We start from the raw sequence: 24,272 nt of genomic DNA, 5'->3' as shown, positions 1-24,272 counted from the left end.
TGAAGGGTGATTGATTAAGAATAGCTGTTTAGAGGATGTATATTGCTTGACATTTGCTGTCCTTGCTAAGACAGGAGGAGAGAATGCAGATATTCTGATAAGGGAGGAACTGCTTGCAAATGCAGGATGGAAGGAATGCCAGACTTGCAAGGCTGTTGACATAGGAGAGGCTCCTTGGACCCCAAACCAGCCTAAACTAGCTCTGTGGTTTGAACTGCGACCAGGAGACCAGAGAGCATGAGCAAGAGGAGAAAGTGAACACATCTCTGAAGAAGATGAGGGAAACTCGTTTGCCTTTGGGGCTAGGCAGGACTGAGAAATGAATATGCATGAGTATATTGTGAAACTCGATGCATATGTAACATTTCAGGGAATAAATAGAGGGTTACTTTTTCATTTTTCAGAAGGCACTCATGTCTTTGTGGAGATATCCCACACACACCCAGCGCTGAATAAACACAGATCTACTTTACTTTACAACTTTTACCAGCTATGGAGTTTTTCCATGTATCAGTGTGAATGCATAAAAGCAGGCAGCTGGTCTGCTGAGTGGGTGCTAGCTTGGATTTACTGTGTTGCATCAATCTCTGAGCAGATGTGAAATAAATACCTGGACTCTGTGGGCATTGGTTTCTTGTACACTGGGTAGACCCCAGTATTTAGGGTGCACTAGGACTGCTGTAGCTGGCAGTCCCTGGCCTGGTTTTGCTCTTGTTTTGTCACAAGGTGCTCTGCGAGGTCTCAAGTTCTCTGCAGTGTTGTGCATGACACACATATCCTCCAGAGAGGTGAGACAAGAAAGCTGTAAGACTGCTTTTAGGGCATGTAATAAGTTCTGTTCTTAAGACGCTACACAATCCTGGGTTGCTAGGTCCACAAATACTGAATATGCCTTAGCAACTTACAAAACAGTGAATTAACCTATACTGATAGCATCCTTACTAAAAAGAAGAAGAAATGGAAAGCATAACAGACAATGCACCTCAGAAGCAAAGAGCTTTCCTATGGTGGGTCCAGCTAGAAGTTGTTTGGCAACAAAAGAGACAAATACAACTAGCAATTTAACTTATATGCATGATGTTAGTGATGGATGGTGTTCAAACAGAAAGCAACTTGGAATCCTAACCTGCAAATGAAAATCCCAAACTTTTATTTGGAGCTTATGCAGACATTTGCATCATGAAAACACAGGTTGTTATGGAAGTGAGAGTGGAAATGTGCTTGGGTAAGTGGAAATATGAGAAGAAACAGTAGAAAAGTAATAAAATAATGGCATATATTGTTATCTAAGGTCAGAAGTTCACCTGGATCACAGTGCAACCAGTCAATGGTTTCATTCCATGACGAGAGAACAAGAAAATGAAACCATGAGATAAGATGACAGAAGGGTAAAGAAACTGGGCTGGGGCCAGAATGGAACTAAGAAAGGAAAACAAAACCAAAACAATGACCCAGCAGTGTTGTCTGAGACTCACGTGCAGTAAAACTAAATACCAAGATCACAGTCACTGTTGACTCTCCAAAGCTAACAAAATGCTGTTTGATTTTAGCAATGAAGAGGAACTTAGGAAATGTAGACAGGATGCAGTATTGGCATCTCCTGTCCAACATGTTGTGCACAAACTGTGCTGGCCAGATTACCTGGACACACACACACTGATACTTCTGCTGGTGAAAATATGAGTAAACAGAGCCAGCTGATTAATGAAGTAGGAATCACTTTTCTTATCTGACGAGTCTTGAAGTGAGTTTCATCTCACTAACTGCCATATAAGTTGGCAGGGAATCCAAAGTGAGAAGGCAAGAAGAGATCTTGCCACCACTTCATTGTGGAAGGAAGTGGTTAGACTCATTCATTGGAAAATAAAGAAAAGGTAGGAACCACAGACAGTGACTGATAATTTAGACAGAGCATAAAAAAGCTGATTTCTATATAATCACTGGGCCTCTTGATGCAGAAATTTGTGGTAGGAGCACTAAGGTGTGCAAATACAAAATGTGTCTGAAAGCACCAGCAGAAACAAGTAAAAGAGAAGGATTAAAATAATTGTGATTGTTGACAGCACAGAGACCAGATTGTTACCAAGACCCCAGAACATCAGTGAGAACATACCGGGAAAATGAAGGACGGAACTGAAGATGTGGAAAATAGCAGGAAAATGAAGAACAGTATTTGATCCATAAAATCTCCAGAGGGAGACACATGGAGGACTGTATCAGCAAAAGTAGGTCAGGTAGGTTGGACAGAATGAAAGAAAAAAACATTTACAGTCACTGCCAACTCAAGAAGTAGCTGGAAGAGTGAAAGGCACATTCAAAAACCACTTGGTTTTCCCCAGTCAAAAGAGACATGATGACCACTCTTCAGCTGATATTCCCTTATCATGTCCAAGTCATCTTGGCCAGACTCTCTTAGTGACCTGGCCAAGACAAATGAAATATGACAGATATTCTTAGTGGTTGTGGTTTGATGCTATAAGATCACGAATGGGTGTTAAATCAGTATTGTTTAAAACAAAAAGCACTCTCCCATTCTCATTTTGTTGCCCGATTGATAAATGACACAAAACTCGGATAAGTTTTGTGCAGTGCTTTATTAAGGGCCTGGGAGCCGCTGGACTAGTGTCCCAAGTCCGAGCCCCAACTTCACGTACAGGTGCTTCCCTTTTATACATGCAATTCATAAAAAGGTCTCCAAGAAACAGTTCCCCTTGCCTAGACACATACCCCTTGTGATACATTCCTTAGTTCACAAACAAAATCATAAATCTTCTGCTTATCTTATTCTAAGAACATTGTATGCTGCCTCCAGACAGGTTAGCATTCTTACTTTCCTACACTAGTTTAAATATTTATTAAGTTCCTAAGACTACCTGCTAGGTTACACACGAAACCCAACACATACTATCAATGGCTACAGAACTGCTTTTAACAAACCAATTCACACACAACTCATAACTAAACTGAAATTAAGCATTTCGCTAAATTTCATTTCTTTTCCAACAATTTTGCTACATTAGCAGCAACACAGACCGAGGGAAGCTTATTGAATGAGGAAAATAAAAGCTCTGGGTGGATGAATTATAGGTGTTGGCTGACAATAAACAGGTAGAAATAAAAAAGAGAAAATAGAAGTTTTGTGGTGGAACAGCCACCTGAATATAACTGAAGAACAGGGGCTTGGTCATTGGACTGATGATGGCATGGCACCCTGCACAGACCCTGTCCATGGTGAGGGGCCAGCTCTGGGGTCACCTGTGCACTCCTGCAGTGAGTGCTTTGCTCACAATGTCTTCAGCCCCTGCAGCAATCAGATTTGGGATCAGCTTTGGAAACTCCCTTGGCAATACACGCTAATATCCTCATTACTTTAATAACCATACAGTTCCTAGAAAGAATAAATGCAGCTGGTGATCAAAGACACATGGTGTTTCCCATGGACAGAAAAATATGCTGCACATGTGCTCATGATTACACACATTGATTAATTAATTACACAATCTTTAAATTACACATGTTAGGCTCATGAGCACCATGTGACCCTTGCTCAATCCAACTAATGAGTGGGAATGGGGTCCTGTGGGGGTGCATCCTCACCCCCTCTTCTCTGGCCTGCTTGCATCTGCTCTGTGATCTCAATAATTGTGGCCTTTGGGTAAGAGCTGAGCAGTGAAGCTCCCCTGGGCTGTACTGGGAACTCTTGCAAGGCCAGGGGCAGCACTGACCCTCCCAGGAACTGCTGCTGCCTGGCCAAGGTGGAAGAGGAGAGTAGGAATGATCTGTCATCCCCTGGCAGCCCAGAAACATCCCTTATCTGCATTGCAGCCTGAGTGGAACAGTACTACCCTTACTGGTATTTTGAAAATTTCTGTAATTGCCAGTCTTGGTTTGCAGCCAAAAAATTTACTGGTGACTGAAGCCAACCATCTCACGACCCTATAAACAGCATTCCTAAGCAAGACCCTTTCATCTCTTCTGAAGGGCAGCGGGCTGCACCAGCATCTCCCTCTGAGTGGGATCGCAGTGTGTGAACTCCCAATTTGTGAAACTTGGAGGACCTTTGGCTGGTAATGGGACCTGGGCTAATATCCCAGCTACTCAGCCCCTGCCACTGAGAACCACCAAAAGGCATTAGATGTGGATGTTTCACTTGTTCTTGAGGGAAATTTTTAATAGGTGTGCCTTTGTAAATATACATATCTTTGTGTGTGTGTATTGACTTGAACATTCTACAGCAAATATAGTAGACATGTAATAATCCATAACTGTCATTGTCGTAATTATTGAAATTTATTATTGGCTAATGTGACATTTAAGGGGTCCTAAATCCTTTACACTTAAACCACTGACCAAGTCCAAGCTTAAGTTTGTATCCAGCTGCACCCAGACTCCTCTCTGGAGGGTCACCCTTACCCTTTTCTGCCTCACCCCTTTTGCATCCCTGCCCTCCACCAAAATCACTCTAAATTGATTCTATTTTGCTTTCTGTTTATATGTATTATGCATGTAATAAGTAGTAGGTTGAACCTTGCCATCAAACTTTGTTGTGCTTTTGCAAATTCATATTGAAATCTGTTTTCACCAAAACCTTTGATGGTGATTCTTTAGGCAAGCGAAACCACTCATTTTATGACGGGTCCAAGGCAGAAAGAGGCCCTAGGACAATTGAAATTGGCAACTTTTCTGCAAGCTGCAAGACTAAACACGCCAGATTCAACACATCCTTCTTAGCTACCATGCCTACTGCATTGCCAAAGGCTATATTCTTGCCACCAAAAAAAAAAAAAATCACCATCAGAAAACCAGTCAGCTGCAAATCAGGTGATACAGCCCATGTTTGGAAATACTTAGACAAAACAAATATTCCGGGTATATGTGGTTAGAGATCCTGAAAACCGCTTTAAGGCATAGCTTATCTGATTGACTGGGAGGAAAAACTTTATTTGATTTGGCATTGCCTGAACAAGAAAATACTTCTGAAAATAAATCTCTTGTCCCAGACAGTTGCATCCATATTACAACAGGCTTCAAGTGGAAGAAATGGGAGACAACACAAACCCCAGAGGTGCATTTGCCCCTACTAAGGTAAAACTGAAATAGACAGCATGCTTATAGAATGGTAGTGGTTGATTCTGCACATCTGATTCTGAGACAGTGGTGCCTGTGCTATCAGTATTCATTATTATATTGGAGTTACAACTGTTACCCTGCCTGTGGCATGTGTCTTAATTATACCAGTCTTAATTATACATCTAAACATGGTTCCTGTTCTGATACCAGTCATACACATCCTCAACAGACCCTCCACGTGCCCATGTTGCAGGTCTCTTGTGCAATGTTTGAACTACAGGGTTGTGGTTTCCTTTGACATTGGGCTGCAGCATGCACCGCTTCTGTGGGCTAAAAAAAATACGTTCTACTAGTAAAATTTATTGCTTGCATAACTAATGTCTTAAGAGCAAAGCATTGCTGTCAGTCTGGTGGCAATGGTAGCAACATGAATAGTTTAAATAATATAATTTTTGTTAGAAATGAGAAGCTTGACTCAGCCAATATATCAAACGGTAATCCAATTTATTAATGAATATGGTAACGTATGAGCAAAAACAGCACTGGGTACAGTGGTGGGGGATTTCCCCTCCAACTGCTCATTGCTGGGCTTGCTGGTATTTATTGATCATATTCATGCATATTCATGAGCTCTCTCAGCAGTTTCTATTTCCAATTTTTTACATCACAATTCTACACTTCAGGACCGTAAATTTGTAATGGTGATGTTTGGGTCCTTTCCAATTTCTATACTCTATTGTGATCTATTCCAGGTTTCAAGATCCCAGGATCTGTATCCCAGATGGTGAGGTACAGCTTCCAGATGTGGGGTCCAGCTTCTATTTTCTAGGACCACTAATCTATGATAGTGATGTCCAGCTTCCCTTTGTGAAATCATTAACCAGTAGCATTGATGTCCATCTTCCTTTTTCAGGATGTTTTCACCGTTTCCTTAGGAGCTTGGGATAGGTTCACTTCCCTCTTTTGTTTAAATCCATTATACATTCTAAAGCTACAGTTTAAAAATCCTTAATACAAAGCAACATTCTAAAGCTATATTTCAAAGGTTCTTATTACAAAACTGCTTAAGGCAATTACAAGCAAAAAGTTCTTATCAAAAAGCAACATTCTAAAGTTATAATCCAAATATTCTTACTACAAAACAACTTAAGATTTATAATAGTTAATTGCAAACAAAAGACTGGTTCAAAGACCTTCTTCCATGCTTTGCTTTTCTCAGTTGTTTATTAGAATTCATCTTTATAACTGTCCTCTGGCAGTGTTCCACACATTTCACAATTACAATTACACAGGTTACCTTTATTTACCTGACACAAAACACAACTTTGTATTTCACATTTTTACTGAAAAAGCCACATTAATTCGCAGTTAAAACAGCTGTATGGAAAATTCCTAGTAGCTGTCTCTGTTCTCTGGTATTAGAATCACTCTGGCCCCAAAGGATGACCATGAAATAGGAGATTTGTTGGTGACTCTTGTTCTTTGTTGGGAGAAATTTGATGCTGGTGGTGGAAACTTCCTCTCTCTAGGGTCTGTGCTTTGATTTATTTTTACATATTTTGTAACACACACCACATCTTCCTCTTTCTCCATTGCTTCACAATTTCTTCTTATAACAAAATTCACTGCCTGCTATATTTTATATTATGTTAGACACTTCCTATTTGTTCTCTCTTTTTTTTTTTTCCTTCCCTTAAAACTGGTTTTATCCAGCTCCCAAGGCCACATTCCTTTAGTGGCCAATAACTGAGTGCCAGTAATGTGTTTATGACCCCGGGGTCTCTGGTATCATCACGTGCCTGGGCTTTCAAGGACTCTGCTATCATCCTGCACTCCTACTCTTCTAGGCAATTCTAGGTCACAGACAGAGAATCATGACCTATTTGCACTAACCATAGTTTCACCAAAAAAAAAAAAAAAATTCTAATACAGTTTAGTGTACAATGGCACAAAGTTAACTAATGTCAAAACCAGTTGGATAGTACTATATGTAATCTGATTGTTAGGCAACTGCTGTTACAGCTAAACAAACAAATGCAGAGCCCCTTGCGGGCCAAAACAAGCTCAGACCAAGCAATTCTTGGCAAATCTCAGCCCTGAAGCAGTACAGAACTAAACTGCAGCCTCCTGCCTCTGTACCAGCAAGCACAACACCAATTCACCTGAGCTTCAAGGCTACACCATCAAAATACAGTGTCCTGACAGCATTTCCATCTGTGACTCCATGGGTTTTACATCTATTGACATACAATGCCCTGGCAGCATGGCTCATGTTTTCTCTGATGTAACTTGATGTCCTTTAATATACTCTATCTTGATAGTTTTATCTGGATGTGGAGTTTTAATAGTCTTAGCGCACCCAACCTTCAGAATTCACTTTATTTATTAATGGTGATACAATAAATACATACAACATCTTTTTTTAAACTGCTTCTCCTTAATATCAGCCTCATTATGGCATATTAGTGGTATGAGTTTCAATTTGATTCTGTTCAGGTCATGATTCCGTGCCCTTAGAAAGGAAGGACCAAAATAAGAATGCACAACCACTGTGAAAGAATATCATGTGGGTAAAAGGCTTTGGAGCATGAATTTATAATTTCAGCACAAGCAAAATGTGGCTGGCTGTTGGAAGTTCAGTGTGAAGTGCATTGGATGTGCAGCTGTGAACTCCTGGGCAGATGATCCCAGAATGCAGGCCTGACAGTGATTTTAGAGGTCATGAGGTGATAGAAGGATGAGTGGTTTGAGATTCAGGTTATTGAGTGTAGGGATTATGATTCTGGATATTTGCTTGAGCCAAATTGCAGTGGAGAGATGGGAAATGGGAAGATTATTTCAATAAGGATCCCTGTAAAGAGATTGATAAATGGATGAATCAGTCTAGGAACCATTTGAGGATCAGATGTGAAAGCTCATCAGAGAAACAGGATTAGGAAACTGCTGAAAGAATGGTGAGTATGTCTGTTAGAGACACTGCCAGCCTGGGGCGTGCGATGTGGTCAGCAAAACCAAACATTGGTGCCCAACAGAAACAGGAAGATTAAGAAAACAGGAAACTGGAAATACACCCCACAAGTAGGGTGTATTTGTGAGTCTACAAGTTACTGACTGAGCTGGAGGCCCTGGCTTCAAGGGTTTAGTGACCATGACCGGCCTCCAAGGTCTGAGGATGAAGCAACACTAGCAAGCGTTGACCTTCAGCTGTCCTGACTGCATTAAGTGGTGCACAAAAACTGTAACAGAGTCAGTACAAAGACAGTGGACAGGAGTGGGAAGAGCTGAAATTACTGGTTATCCCTGATCTTGACAGTTTAAAGAAAATCAGGTTAATGGGCATTGGGGATTTAGTTCTTTGAAACCCTTTTCTGCAATGCAGATGATGTTCATTGTGCACTCAAGTTCACTAGAAACTCCTTCAGAGCGAGATATTTTAACCTGGATAACTGAGTTGCATGAAGAATGGTCAGAGATGCAAAATAAAACAGGAAAATGCAAGAACAGAAATGATGGAAGTGGAGGTGCCCTTTTGAATATGCATATATGCAGCTTTGTGTTTGAAGTTTTTGACAGAACACAATTTTAAGGATAAAGGTGAAGGTCCTGCTGTGGCTATAAATAGGATGGGTTGTCTGTCATATCAAATCAATGAAATGCCATAATGAAAACTGAGTACTTGCACCACAGTTGAAATGGGTAGACTACAAAAAATATTCTGCTGGTTTATATCCCTTTGATAGCTGTGAAAAACAGGGTTCACTCTCCTGGTGAAAGTTAAAACTTTAATAAAGGACAAGAGGAGACAAAGATGATAAAGCAAAGTTTAACAGCTGGGTGCTTGGCATTCAGCCAAGAGCACACCTGCTATTCCAGAGACAGTCTTTACATACCTTTTCCATTGCGTCAGCCTATTGCGTATTCACAAACAATTATGCATATTTAGACTTTTCCCCAAACTAGTTTACATGTTCCAAGAACTGTTAGCATGGCTCCTCCTCGATCCACCCTTTTGGAACATGAGTATTCCTTGGCTGTGGTTTTAGTGAATTCTTGTTATCACCTCCAGCTTGGGCTTTGGTCCATACTTTCTACACATGGTGGGTGCTGATAGTGGCATATCAGTAGCAGGGGTCTTCATCAGGGTTCATTGGATGTTATCTCAACCAAGCAGGCAGTTCAACTACCACAAGCATAACTACATCAGCTATTTCACTACTATGTCTAAGTTTAGTTAATAGCAGAAATAAAAACTGTATCTTTATAGCAAAGTTACTTTAACATTATACATACAGCATCCATTTTAATATCTGCGAAAAGCCAGTGTTATAATGAGTGTTTTTGACAATAACCATGTTGTTCACTGCAAGGGGACTAGGAAATATTGGCAAGGAGTCAAGGACGGGGCTTGGTGTGCACGACCCAGTCTCAGCTCACAAATATGAACATCCAGCGCCTGCTGACAGCCATCAGCTCACAGCGACCCCAGCTCCTGATTACTGCAACATTGAATTGCTTGAGCGCAGCTGTGTGGGTGTGATAATCTGCTGTCAAAAGGAAGGAGTGTGTAACACTGAGCTGAACCTGGGATGTTTGCCCAGCTGTGTGCTCTTGCCATGGCCAGTGGGGCAGGGCTGGGTCGGGCACAGCCTCAGGGTCTCAGCAGGGCCAGGGGATGGACCCAAGCAGGGCTGTGATGTGCATCCAGGTAATAAAAAATGGATACTGTTCGACAGCATCTCCATAACAAGCAAAACACTGTTTCTTTCAGTGAAAACACAATTTCCACCTATTATTAGCAAACATCATGGAAATAACAAGTGTGGGAGTATGTCTGGGAGCTTCATTATTTTGAGAATTCATGTGTGCCTTCATTATTCTGTGAATTATGGAAAGTCAGTGCAATGGATCAGTAATGTTTTTTGTGTTCCAAGATGCAGGGAACAATACTGTTACTGATGGTGGGTTTTCATTGGAATAAAATTAACTTTGTGTGGACTACAAATCATAGTGACCTGAACAGTTTATTCAGACTCAATCTTGTCAAAAATCAACGTAACATAGAGCAATTATAAATGGAATCTAAGCTGGTAGATGAGCTGAAACACACAAATAAGACATGCCATGGACTGCATGTGAACCCAAGACAGAATGGATATTGAAACCAGAACATGTTTAGGCCATGGTACCTCCATTTTTAAATGCCACCTTTGATAATAATTCCCCAGTCCTAGTGCCAAAAGATCCCATTCTTCCCTTGTTTTTACCTCATATTGTATCTAATTATTCATTTGGTCTTTTCACTGCTCCTGCACACACCTGCCTGTCTCTGCCCAGACTCCTGCCAAAAAACCCAATACTCACCATAGTAATTCTTTCCAATTTACCTTAATTCTGCTACTGCTGATGTTCCTTCCCAACCTGGTGTTTCCAACACTGCTACCTTGGCAATTTGGCCCAATGCAGTGTAATGCATATAATTGCTGGATTGCACCAGCCTTCAAGTAGAGCATCCTGACACCACCTTCCAATAATTAATTGATGGTGGTATGTGTCATGGACTCCTTTACTTTTTCAGAGTGCTCTCCTGTGCACAGTTCAGCCATGTCACACACCAGGGCTCAGTATACCTGATTCCTGCAGGCTACAAGGTGTAGGTTTCCACAAATCAAGCAGACAGAGGGACAAAAAGTTCTCTCTTTTACAAAGTAAAATTCACATGAACCCATCTAATGCATAGCCTCTGCCTACCTAATGCATATTTATTAGGGGATGTGATCTTGCACAATGCTTAAGGGATTTGGGTGAATCTTATCAGTTCAAAAAAAACCCCCAAAATTCTTCCTTAAGCAACTTCCATTGTAAAAGTTATCTGACAACATCAGTTATGTTTACAAAAGTGAGAGAAAATTCAGCCAGGGGGGCAGATACCTTGACTCAGGAGTGCTGGTCACACCTCACTGTATTCCAGTTCCTGTTTGCACAGGATACTGTGCAGGTATACATTACCAAGGAGAGGAAGGGGCAGGGGTGCACACCAACAGCACTAGGCTGGGAGGAATGCTCTGACAGCTTGGAATCTGGAGAATGCAAAGGTCAAGGATCCCCCAAAGATTAGGCACTGGCTGGCAAGGAAACTGTTAAGCCTTGGGCAACAAGTAAACAAATACACAATGACCATCCCAGGTTCTTCTGCTGCAGCAGATTCCTGATATCTCTGCTGTGATGGGAAGTTGTGAGGGTGTGCAAGGGAATAGAAATGTAGCATGGTATTGAGTTTGTTTTAATTCAGAAACAAGTTTTAATTCCTCATTTGCATGGGCCGTTTGAAACCCGTTTGGCACGTTGAGAAGGGTTTTCGGCTCTGTAGCAACTGATTTTCAGATGACAGAATCATAGTATATCTCAAATTGGAAGAGACTCATAAGGATCATCATGTCCAACTGTCTGCTCCTCACAGGACTTTCTGAAACCAAACCATATGACAAAGAGTGTTGTTCAGGTGCTCCTGGAATTCAGACAGACTTGTAGCCACAAGCAATTCCTGGGAAGCTTGTTCATTGACTGGCCATCCTCTCAGTGAAGGACCTTTTCCTAATGTCCCATGTGGACTTCCCCTCACACAGCTTTGTTCCATTTCCCATTCCTGATCACCAGAGAGAGGGGATCAGCACCTCCTCCTCCACTGCTCCCTTTGGTGGTGCATTCCATCCCTCAGGCTGCTCTCTGCAATTCCCTTTAGGACTAAGCCTCGAGCCATGACTTAGCAATGAAGCTTCCCTCAGTCTTACCAGAAACTCATGCATGACTATAGTGGGAAAGACTGTCCTTAGCAGAAGCTCCCATTGCCTAACAAAGGACAAGAGATAATCAGCCTTGGAGCATTACCTGCCTGAATCATCTTGGAGACTGACAGGTGACTGAAGCCAAGCATTTGGCAACCCTCAGAGCAGCAGTCTAAAGTGAGACTCAGAGCTCTCCTAGAGTCAGCAGGCTTTGTGTCCCAGCCTCTGACTCTGAGTGGGACACCTCTCAGAGCTGCCAGCTCTCACACTGGTGCTTGGAGAACCATCTCTGAAAGCTGACAAGAGGGCCTGTGTTCATACACCACTCTTTAAGGCTCAGCCTGCTGAGAGATGTAAAGGCATTCCTTCACTGACCTCGGCGTGGGAGGAATGTTTAATAGGAACCTTTGTACATGTTGCCTTCTGCCTGTGTGTCTGAGTGTCTGAATGGCTTTAGATCCCTTAGAGCCAGTACTATATGAATATTGCCAGCTTAGATTTATAGTTCAGTTACTTTGCTTATGGCAAACTCTATTGAATAATTTTGTAAGTGTTAAAATAATGATTAAGTGCTTCTGAATCCTTTAGACATAAAACTCTTGAGCAAGCCTGAGGCTAAGTTTGGCAAGGGGATCCATTCTGAATATTGTGACCCAATGGGAATGTCTCCCTTACCCTTTAGCACTCTCATCGATTTGTAACCCAGAGTCTGTGAAAATGATTTTAAACATTTTCTGATCCTGTTTTTCTTTATATGTTTTATTCTATGTGGTAGCAAACTTTGCCAGAACGCTGTTAAGCCACACTTTCACAAATATATATTAAAACCTCCTTTACTAATAACTTTGATGATGATGATTCTTTAAGCAGCCAGAATATTCATTCATGACATCCCTCTCAAGGAAGTTGTAGGCTGCCATGGGGACACCCCTCAGTCTTCTCTTCTCCAAGCTGAAGAAATCAAGTGACCTCTGCCACTCTTTGTAAAGGTTACAGTTGAGGCCATTCACCATCTTGGTCTCTCTCTTCTGGTCACTCTCTAGTAATTTGATGTTATTCTTACACTGAGGTGCCCAAAACTCACACACAACTCTCCCTATAGAGGTGGGGTCACACCAGCACAGAGTAGAGCAGGACAATCACCTCCCTCAAATGGCTCAAAGTGCCATTGATGTCCTCCCCAGGATGTGGTTGGCCCTTTTGGCTGCCTGGGAACACCATTCATACCCAATTTGCCATCAATCCAAATCACCAGATCTCTTTTCATGGGCCTTTTCTTCAGCCTCACATCCCCGTTACTAGTGAGACATGACTGCCTGAATTAAGGTTCCAATGAGACCATATGCTGGAGTCAACTACATGGACTTTATTTAACAACAAACATGAGGGAGGGAGATAGAAAAATAACTAGAAAACAGAGAAGAGAGAGGAGGAGAGAGAGAGAGAGAGATATCAAGCAGATCCGCCATCTATGGAGCCAGGGGTGTCCCATTGGTCCTTCCTCACCCTGGGCTTCTCAGTGGTGGGGTGATACTTGTTCTTTTGGTGGTCCCACCTTTATGCAGTCCAGGTTCTGAGTATCAATGGAAGTGTGTTTCTAATTTACACATGAAGTGAGGCTGGGTGTGTCTTCATGGCGTACAGAACTGAGGGTAGGCAAGGTCCTCTTTCAGAGAATGCTTCCTCCAAGGCTTTGAGGGGCTTCTGTTGGTTGCAGATAATGTCTGTCCATAATGTGGGCTGATCTTCCTTTGACCAGGGTTATGTGTATGAGTAGTTGCTTCCTTTCACACAGCTTGCTGCAGCAGAAATTTCTGTTGGGTTGCATCGATCAGGATGTGCTAACCAGATAAAGCCTCCACCAGGCCTGGAAGGGAATCCTTCCTGTTGTAAATTCCTTCTTTTTGTGTTTATCTGTGGAGGGATAGAAGGTAAGAGAATAGTGCAGAAGGCAATCTCATACCTGAGGAATTGCAGCTGTGCTAATCACCAAAGATCAGGAACAGGCCTGCCCTTAACAGGCCACAGCTGTGTCCAATGAGGATGAGTGCTATAAAAGAGTGGGTTAGGTAAGGTGAGAGATGTAGTTTATTGGCTGTGCTGTGAGAAAGAAGAAGGAGTCAGTGCTGTATGGGGCTGCCTATGAGTAATCACTGAGGTTTGGAGTTTGTTGTACTGTGAAGGAGAAGGTGTCAGTGTTGTGAGGAGCTGCATATGAGCAATCACTGAGGAGGTATGGGACTTCTGTGGTAAGATGACAACATTTATCCTATTGTAAGTCCTTCCCTAGCCTTAAACAGTGTTTCAGGTAGGCAACTGTGCTTTTTAACTCCTTACAGTCCCCAATTTGCACACATAACCAGGATTACCCTATCCCAGGTGATGAATCCAGCACTTGCTCTTGATCTACTCATAGAGTTGGATGATTGCCAAAGCTCTCCAGTCAATCTAGATCTCTCTGTGGGATATCTCTGGAAGTGGGTTGTGGGATTTTGAGGGGGTCTTTGGTGGTCTCAATGCTTTGGTCAACAGTTTATGCCTGCTTCTTGACTTCATCTTGGCACTTACACTGTTTTGTGGGTGTAGTCCCAGAACAGGGAAGTGGGCCCCAAAAAGGTGCTGCTCCTCCTACATGCAGGCTTCCTCTCCTGCCACATCCTGTTCAGCTTTTCCCACTTGCACTACAGTGGCTACTGCTGCTGTTTTAGACACAGCAGAATGTGAACTCCTCAGTGCCCAGGCTTCTGCACAGGCCTGGCCAGGGACAGGACACAATGATACTTTATTAGTCCAAAGAAAGGAACAACAAATAAGCAGATAACAGAATGTAAAAGTATGCACACAAGATGCTAAGTGTAGCTGGAACCAGTGGATAAACACATAATGAGGGATGTAGTGGCTTTTGTGGCACAGCCATGTAATAGGAAGCAACAGCACATGCCCTAAGAGAAGGTCAAGACATGGACATCTGTAACACTGTGGGCACTTGGTGAGTAAAACCACCAGAAACTCCTTCAGATAACTTTCTACAATCATAAGAGGACTTCCAGTAAGAGGCAGATGCGTGGAAATTAGTTCTAGGGAAAGAGATGTTCGTGTCTTAGCTAGAAGTACACTACAATCCATACATATGAGCATGGAGCAATAAATGTGTTGCTGTAAAGTGTCCTGACACACCTCATTAGAGGAAATATCCTCCATGTGACCAACAATGCAATAAGGAATGCCTGCTTTCTAACATTTCAAAATTATGATAGAAAATTTCTTAAAAAACAAAATAAAAAGAAGGACCAGGCTTTTATATGGTGAAGTTACTGACTGCCAGTCATAGGCCAGCTGTGTCAGCCCAGCAACTTTAGATATCTTATCTGTAGTATCACTTGTCTGCTTTATAAGGAAATTTGCATGCCACATCCTCATCTGTGCCATTGTTCTTCAAATCCAACAAATGTCAGACTTCAGCATTGTTGAGTTGTCACCAAAATGCAGGAATAAAACTCCCTGACACCAATGTAGTTTTAAGAAGCAGGCATTACTTTGTGATGGTGCAGGATGCACTGGGATAACTCCAGTGAGTTTTTATTAGTCTCCAGTTATGTGAGCAAATGGCATGAAAGAAACTTGTCCAACATCAATTTTATGTTGATAGGAAAAATATATGCTAATATCTTCACAAACAACTTGATGGGTGCGGGTCTTCACTAATGATAGGAGCAATAGGGTGTTATATGTCCAGGAATGACTGGAAAGAACCAGTCAGGTTCTGGAAGAATGGCATGGCTGTGGGGGCCTTTAGGGGAAATGGGTCTTTATGAACATCGAGCTGAGCAAGTTACAGAACCCAGACAGTTGGACCCAGGCAGTTTGATTTTCTGAGTTGAGAGTAATAGGAGAAAGGGATCTGCACAAAGTCTATTTTGGAACTCAGAAAGCCTGAACTTCTGAACTTGAGGGGAAAATGACCATGCATGTTCAAGAGGGAATACGTAGTAGGTGGTTCAGGAAATCCATGCTTTCCTAATACCTCAGCCAATGAGGAAAGGAACACAGCAACGCACAGTCAGGAGTTGAGGATAAAAGGAGGCTGTGCCCTCCAAAACCTCGGGACACTTCACAGGGGTATTGCCCAGTGTGCTCTCTCCCTGTATTGGAATTTGCTGGACTCCTCTCTCTCCTTTACAGACACTGATTTTCCCACACAATGTGAATAAGCAGATGCTTCTTTAATTTGGTGCCAGGAAAACAGGGAATTACTCCTTCTAGCATGTTCTACTTTGTAAACAAAATCCATCCTTTTGATGCTTGAAGCCCCAAAACAGATAGCCTTCAAGAAATAATGAGTTAAAACATAGAATGTGAGGCATTTGAAGAAAGCATAGCATTTAGGAAACACATAGAGCAATAAATCGGTTAAAGCATGGAACACAATGACAGGAAAGAGAGATAGGGATAGGGGAACTGATGGGCTAAGCAGGTTCAGAGCCAACAATGTCAAACTGACCCTCAGAGCCTTGCCAAGCCATGGGGACCAAGCCAAGTACACCGGGAATTGGCCAAATTAGGAAAGGGGTTCAAGGAGGAAGACTCATCAGGAGACCCCAGCCCATGATGAAGGCAACCGGAACGACCACCAAGATGATCCTCAAAAGAGGTATCCCCGCCCATGCTCTGCCTACACCACGCCCCGTATGAATATTCATGCAAAGATATGATTATGTATATGATCTGATGTAATCCTATATCCAAAACTGTATAAAAGGCTTGCCTTTGTTACGGGAAACTCAGAAATCCATTTTGTGATTTCTCCGACGTGTCGCAATAAAATACCTCCTGCTTATTAGACTTAAGCTGAGTCTCTTAGGCAGTTATTCTCACCTTTTGGGGCAAAATTCAGCATCATGCTGGGTCATGGTTATGTAAGTTTTCACATTTTATGCATAATATGCCTGCTCTGAAATTTAACCTTCACCATAACTCGTTTTGCTAGTTAAATAAATAACTTCATCAATATTCCTACTTTAAGACAATTGGGGCATCTCTTCTGAGCTCTAGTGATTGGAATCCTTGCTATTCCAATCAAGGTGGGAAGGGTAGGGGGTTTCCAAGCAGCAGAACTGCTCTGCAGGATGGTCTCCAGCAAACATAAGATATTCATTAGCTTCTTGGCGAGGTTTCTGCTGCATGTTTTAAACACGGCACTCCTGACATTCCTATACCTTACACTTCACAATTTTCTACTTGTAAGCACAAAAGAGGTGCTCCTCTTTTATATTATTAAATAGATTATTTTATTACACTTCTTCTAACTGAGGTCTCAATTGGCCCTCAGTCCGTGGGGGAATGCGAAAGAACCACTCTATTTTTCTTAAAAAAAAAAACAAAAAACCGTGACGCACTGGAAGCGGGGAGCTGTGGGAGCTCTCTGGAGAGCCGAGGAGGCAGGAAGGGAGGCAGGGAAAGGGGCAGGGAGGAGGGGCTTAGCCTGGAGGGATCCGAGGAGCAGGAGGCTCAATCTATCGCCGGGTGAGCCCCGGGCAGCGCGGCCCCGATCCCGCACAGCAGGGCCGGGCCGGGCAGGACGCGCCGCCCCCGCTGCCCAGCCGGGCTCTCCTTCCGTCTCACATCGGGGCTGGCACTCGGGGCTCCGGACGAGTCGCTGCCTGCGCTCGGTGAGGACGTGCGGCGGTGAGGAGGGAGGGAGCGGAGCGGGGCGGTGGGGCCGGGCCGTGCTGTCCCCCTTCCCTTCCCCTCCGGCCCCCGGCGCTGCCAGGAGCCGCTCCCCGGGAGCTGCCGGCCCTGCGGAGGGCTTGGGGCGGGCGGAGCCCTGTTGGTGGCCGGGCCCGGCAGCGGGGAGGCCGCAGCAGCAGCGAGCGGGGGCCGCGGGCTCGGAGGGGCCCTACGGCTGGTCCGCTGCTGGTCCCGCAGCGCCAATTACCGTCAATTAGCGAGAGAGTCCTGCCTGAACAAGGACAATGCGATGCGCAGGCTCCGGAACGCATCCTCCGCCCCGAGCACCTTAAGGAGGCAGAGGTTTGTTTTTGCTGTGTTTCTTCGTAGGGTATGACAGTGCAGGGAGATGCGGTTGAAAGATACTAAAAACGCCCAAAACAATAAGAAACGAGGAAATCCCTCCCCCTCTCTCTCTCCCTCCTACCAAATAAAACTGACAAGAGAAAGTAATCGCCGTCAGGGTTGAAGATTGGCTGTTTCCAGTGTCCTGTGTTTAAATTCTGCGATGGAAGTCCAGCGTTAGTGATTTCTGTGCTTCAGCCTCTCCGATAGGCATCGCAAGATGCGCGGTAAGGAGCCGCTGCTCTGCTTTGTGTAAGAGGGACACCTGCAGTCGTGTGTTATGGTGTAAGTGATGAAACTGTTTATACTATTAAAGAAAAAAAAAAAAAAGAAAAAGCAGAACGTATTTAAAGAGGTATAGGCTCGCTATTTCTTCTTTGGGTTGGCTGAGTAGTGTAGCTGATAGAATTAACTCATTTATTCCATGTAGGAAACAAGTGCAAGTACCCCATCAATGCGTAGCAGCTTGCTTCCTGTGCTTTGTTTGTCCATGGAATCAATGAGAACCAGAAGCATCAGGTAGAACATGGGTGGATTTTCTGCCGGAGCACTGGATGTGTTTCAGAAGCCCATAGGAATGCTGGCAGTTGTTTTCCTAGAAGTTGTGAGAGGCTGACTCAACTCTTTCTAGGAGCTCCGTGGTAACTTTGGGCATTTCCCTGCTCTTAACTAGCCTCCTGGGAGGGCTTAAAAATAGAATAAGACAAAGCCAGCTTGTCATGACTACTCCTGGTAAATATTTTCTCCTGAGAAAATATTTGTCTGAGAATGATGGGAGTAAAACTTGTTACAAACATCAAAAACTCCTACTGGGCTCTTATCACCCCGTTCCCTTGAACTGGCCAACTGATGTCCCAAAACATTCAAACAGATACTCCTGGCAGAGAAAACAGAGAAAACAGACTTGTGATAATGATTGTTTTTTTTATTACTGTCTGCAAAATTAAATCCTTTACTCTTGATGCCTGTGCCAGCATAGAAGTTCCCCTGGGTCTCAAGGTGCAAGGTCTTGGAAAATTTACTGCTGTGGTTCCCAAGATGTTTACCAGGACCCATTAGTTCAGTGTGTTTGTGTGGCTCACTGCAGTGATTTGGGAGGCGGAGTTCAAGGATCCAGATCTCTTTGTAGTTTAAGCTTAAACAGTATCTTTTCCCCTGGAAATAATATATTGTCTGATGTTTTGGCAGAAGACAAAAAAACATTACAGCATGCTTTATGTCAAGTCTGTTATGGGGTGTTTTGGATTCCTTCTAAGTAAAAGCTAAAACTATCTGCAGTTCATTGGTCTGCTAGAATTTTTAGTAGTTTTATTATTTTTGTTATGGTTCTGATTTCTATTTAAAACACAGATGCTTTTTCACTCTTCCCCCTTCCTACTAATCTTAAAAAAAATAGTTGTAAATCAGTAAAATACTCTGATTTGCAGGAGGCTGTCACTCAAACACAGATTCTTTAGAAGCCAACAAATTGCTGACTTACATTGTTTTCTGCAGGATAAGGTGTTTCAGTAGGAGAATATTTTTATGTGTTTCTAAAACTTACACAAATCAGCCTTTCCCAACTGTTTTATTTGCCTTTTTTTGTTCAGTTTCATTTGCTGCAGCCATGAATGTCATATCAGTGGTTGGGAATGTGAGACTGTCACAGCATTTGATCTTGTAATAATTAACCTGTTACATTGATGTTGAGCCTTTCTTCTTTGTGTTGAAGAGTAACAGTTGTCAGAGGCAGAGCAGTATTCCCCACCCCATAAATTAAAAGGCATGGATGAAGACAGAGCAAAAGGAGTAAAAGGGAGCAGAAAGCCAAGAAGGTGCAGTTCAGATTTCTTGATTCCTAGAGGAGCTCCTGCTTTGCTGAGCATAGCTGTGAGAGCTTGTGGAAAACCTTAGAGCCTGCTGGTGACTTAGAAGGAAAGAAAAAAGAAGAGCAAGGAAAAATGGTGAAAATACCCATTATGGTTTTTCACATTAGGTAATGCTAATCTTTGCCTTTTTAAACTGTTAAAGTGCGCTGATGAAAGGAGACTGGTGCTGCACAGGAGATTGAAATTCAAAATCTGCCAGGGAATCTTTTGCTATATCACTGGTAATCAGGACATAGGAGACTCTGGTGGTATTGTTGGTATGGGTCACTGCTGCTTTGGTAAAGGCAGCACTTGAAGTTTATTAACTCCCTCCCTTCTAGGAGCCAAGACCAGTGAGGAGCTCCTGTTCCTCCACATCTGTCTGAAGAGACACACAAGGTTGCTGAAGTGATCTTTTTTTTCCTTTTAAAAGTGAAATTGTGGATGCCATTTTATTGTCTGGTTTGGTTCATCCTGAAGCACCACAAGTGGCAGCATCAGTGCAACTGAAGAGATGGAAATGGGGAAGAAAATATGGTTAGGGAAAATACAAACTTACCAGCCTGTCTTTGTTAGTTAGTCAAAGCACTTCTAAGCCATATTCAATACTGTTACATGCAGTTTTTCAAAGAACTGCAGTAATTTCCCATCGCTGACAGGGAATGGATTTTTATTTTTTTGCCTATTTGATTGCTAGACACTGCTATCATGTTTCTGACTATTATTTGTCTTTCTGATAAACACAAGCAATTCGAGTTCTCAGGAGTTTCAAAATTGCATAGGGCAGTGGAAGTGTAGAGCAAAAATGCTATGTGAATTGGAGGAATTTCAAGGAAGATAATTTCATGGGAGGATATTATAACTTGTAGCAGGTAGGAAACTTCACCAATCAGAAGATTTTTAGAAAGACTTTAAAAGTAATCTTATGACCTTGATGGTAGTGCTATGCCTTCATGCTGGATAGCAATGGTCTCCATAAAATGCAAATTTTATGCAAATGCAAAAAAGAGCTCTTCTAGTAAGTACGTGCTTGTGTAAGAGTTCAATGACTGAAATTCAATTAACTTAATTTGCACTTCAGTCAGAATCCTGTGCATAGATTGCAAGCTTGTCTCCCGATGAGTGGCCATTAGGCCTTGGATGATTAGGGAACAATACTTCTAGAAGGGAATGTCTACAACTACTGGGAATGTAAGATGGTTCTTTAAATGTCCATTGAAACTTGAAAGGAGTTTGGAAATTCCTCAGAGGCTGAAGCATGTTCATGGTTTCTCTGCATTTCACTCGGTTCTGTGAAGCACTGAGGCCTTAGCAATAGGCCTTGAGCTGAAGTTGACTCTCAGTGAACCTTCCAACCAAACACTGGATAATATTTGTATCCATGTATTACTGGATGGTGCATCATCACTAGTGAAACGTGAAGTGCGATAACAATGTGTTTTTTCTGTGTTCAGTGGCCATGAAATCAGATACCTGGCCTTGTTTGGAGGTACACAGTCAAAGCCAAATCCCTTGGTTTCCCCTTTAGCCCTGTCCAGGCTTTGGGTGGCACTCAGGAGGAGAATGAAACCAGATGTTTCTGCAGAGAAGGTATGGAAGCTTGTTTGTTTACCAGCATAGAAGCTGGACCCTCTCACAGCAAAGATGGAGCCTTGCCTGCAGGTGCATGTGCCTGAAGAATTTCCCAGTTACCAGCAGTGGCTCTCCAGTCCTTGCTGTGGCTGGAGCTCCCCAAATGAAGTGCAGATCTGGATGATAATGAAGTATTTGGTGATGTACATTTCTTAATTACTATAGGCAATCTTCTGTAGTAGTGATTATGTGCATTGCTTAGCTTATGTTTTTGTAATTCTTTGCTGTTTTAAACTATAGTAAATTACACTTATTTCTTAAAGTTGGTGCTTGTGTCTTTTGTGTTGACCATGTCCACTGGCAGACCGGTGTGATGGTATATAGAAATTTGCAGCTGGAGTGTAGGGGTGTAGGTATTTTCTTAAAATATCATTCCATCCAAGACAAGGCAGCTTAGGACTCTGCTTCATCTTTAGCTTCCATCGTAGTAAATCTTCTTCCATCATCTTCCATCATAGTAATATTCACAACCAGGAAAGCATGAGCTTTAGGTAATTCTTACAGCCATGTGTTTCAGTTATATACATGAAGTTTTCTGCAGAGGCAAGGATATTCCTGTACAAAGGAGTCTGACGCTACCATTAGGAAAGCTCTCATCTGCAGGATTCTGAATGGAATATTTGGTGGTATCAATTTGTCTGATGAATCCAGTCCCTGTTATTAATGCCTTTTCCCACAAATCTTTTTTGTTGAAAATTGCTTTCTGAGGCTTACAGCTATTACTCAAAAGCTACAAATGCTTGGTCAATACAATGAAGCAATCAAATACAATCTTGAATATTTAATTTTGCCCTGAACAATGGCAGTGCTTTTGCTGGTGTGTTGCTTTGTACCATGGAGAACTAGAATGTTAGAATTCCTTGTGAAGCATGGTTCCTCCAAATGCCTGATGCTTGCAGAAGAGTCCCTTTTACCTTTCAGAATAACCTCTTGGAGCTCAGTTTAGATGTTGCTTATGACAAATTCAGATTTTTCTGTATCTAGTGATTCTGGTTGTAGATATGTGGAATGGTGTTTATCTCCATTAGCTCATTTGTGGAGAGAAGAATGACTTCTTTATTCTTGACCCGTTGACTATGACCACAGTTCCCATGACACTTATGACAGTGTTGCTGGGTGCAGTTAGTAGCTTTAGGACTGTGGATTGGGACCATTGCCAGATGCCATGGCATGCCTTTTCCTTGATTTTTGTACTATCCTCTGAAAAAGTCCTAAAATGCAATTACAAAATTGTAATTCATCAACTGCAGAATTTCTGAGTTCCCACTAAGATTTAAGGCACATTCAGAGATTGATGCTCGTTTAGTTGTGTTTCTAAATTTGTTTTGCCGTGGGCAGGGTCAGAAAAGACACAGACACCAACTTAAGGAATGAGGGTAATTTAATATAATATGAAACTGTAGAGAATTACAAAAATATGAGATAATTTAAGCATCAGCTGGGGGAAGCTACTGGCACAGCAGAGGACTGGAGAACCCTCCTGGTAACTGGGAAATCCTGCACGTGCTTCCACCCACAGGAAATGAGGCTTCCGACTTAGCTGTGAGAGAGTCCCATTTTTATTCTGCTAAATAAACAAGCTACCATAACTTCCAGTGGGGGAACATCTGGTTTTTTCTTTCTCCTGCTGGCTTTCTTCCAAAGCCTGGCCAGGGCTCAAGGACAAACCAAGGGCGTTGTCTTTAATCCAACGCTCCCAACCAAGGCTAGATTTGGCCTTGCCTGGGTTCTAAGTACTGAAACCATGTTTTGCCAATGAGCAGATACATATAACATTTGGTTGGAAGGTTCATCTAGAGGTCAGCTTTGGCCCAAGGTCTGTTGTTCAGGCCTTAGTACTTTAACATTTTGCTGTTGTTACTGTGAAGTGTAATAAGTAGAAATCTGCAGCTCTAGTCCTGCATCAAACATCCTTATTGAAACAGAATTTCAAAACTTTTTGATGTAAATACTAAAATTGAAAATTTGTGAGCATAACAGGATGTTCTTTTTGTTTAAGTGGGGGTGAAACAGCTTGAAATTCACCCTACTTGCAGAAATCACCAGTGATGGAGGGATGGTGGCCATGTTGTTTTTGATGTTGAAGAATGCTGATATCAGCCTGACTGAAACACCTCAAAATTCAACAATGTGAGGATGTTAAGAGAGTGGTGTTTCCTGATGGGAGCTGGCACTGGCATGGATGTGGGAGACAGATGTTTCCTGATAGAAGGAACCAATGAGTGGTAGTACTAATCATGTATTTAAAATGAATTATGTTCTCCTGAGCTAGCCTAGCAATGTAGGTTGTGACAGTCAACCACATTATCGTATAAAAGCCCAAGCTCTTTTTTATAGTAGGTATTTCTAGCACATTCCTTTTAGGAGAATGTGTAGGGAGATTCATCCTTTTAAGTGGGGATGCTTCTTGTGTAACTCCTTGAGGCTGAGTGAAAGAAATTTGTCCATGGTCATTGGTTTTGGTGAGTGACCAAAACCAATCTCTTCTTGACAATTATTAAGCTAGTTTTGATAGTACCAATTTAATAAATAGTGCGCTACAATAGCAGTTACAGCCTTTTGTACTGAGGAAGGTCATGGAGCAGATCATCTTGAATGCCATCACATGGCACCTGTAGGACAGCCAGGGAATCAGACCCAGCCATATGAGCTTGTGAAAGGGAGGTCCTGCTTGACCAACCTTGGTTTAAGACAATTTAGGGGAACACTGTAACATTACTTCGCCTTAGTTTTAACCGATCCCTTTCCACCAATAAGGAGAAACAAGTAGAGGAGATATAAGTGGAAAAATAAGTTTACCAAAAGAACCCCAAAATAGTAAGAGGCAAAACATCAGTAAGAGCACCAGATTTTTAGGAAGTTGCTGAAA

At 42.5% G+C, this 24,272-nt stretch overlaps 1 protein-coding gene across 10 annotated transcripts in view; it reads left to right on the top strand.

The window, feature by feature from the left end:
- Window positions 1-17,341: 17,341 nt before the first annotated feature.
- RESF1 (retroelement silencing factor 1) overlaps window positions 17,342-24,272 on the top strand; it is a 37,741-nt gene continuing 30,810 nt past the window's right edge. For 5 of the 10 annotated variants that reach the window (XR_009418512.1, XM_059472783.1, XM_059472782.1 and 2 more), the window contains exon 1: window positions 17,342-17,521. The gene's annotated coding sequence lies outside the window, so the exon portion shown is untranslated. Of the gene's footprint in view, window positions 17,522-17,570; window positions 18,210-24,272 lie in introns of those variants that run through there. The other 5 variants (XM_059472780.1, XM_059472779.1, XM_059472776.1 and 2 more) reach the window with 3 other exon arrangements.

Source organism: Ammospiza nelsoni, chromosome 5 (assembly GCF_027579445.1).
Source record: "Ammospiza nelsoni isolate bAmmNel1 chromosome 5, bAmmNel1.pri, whole genome shotgun sequence".
NCBI classification, from domain to species: domain Eukaryota; kingdom Metazoa; phylum Chordata; class Aves; order Passeriformes; family Passerellidae; genus Ammospiza; species Ammospiza nelsoni.
The sequence above is the reverse complement of the archived record's forward strand: the minus strand, read 5'-3'. Positions and strand labels throughout refer to the sequence as shown.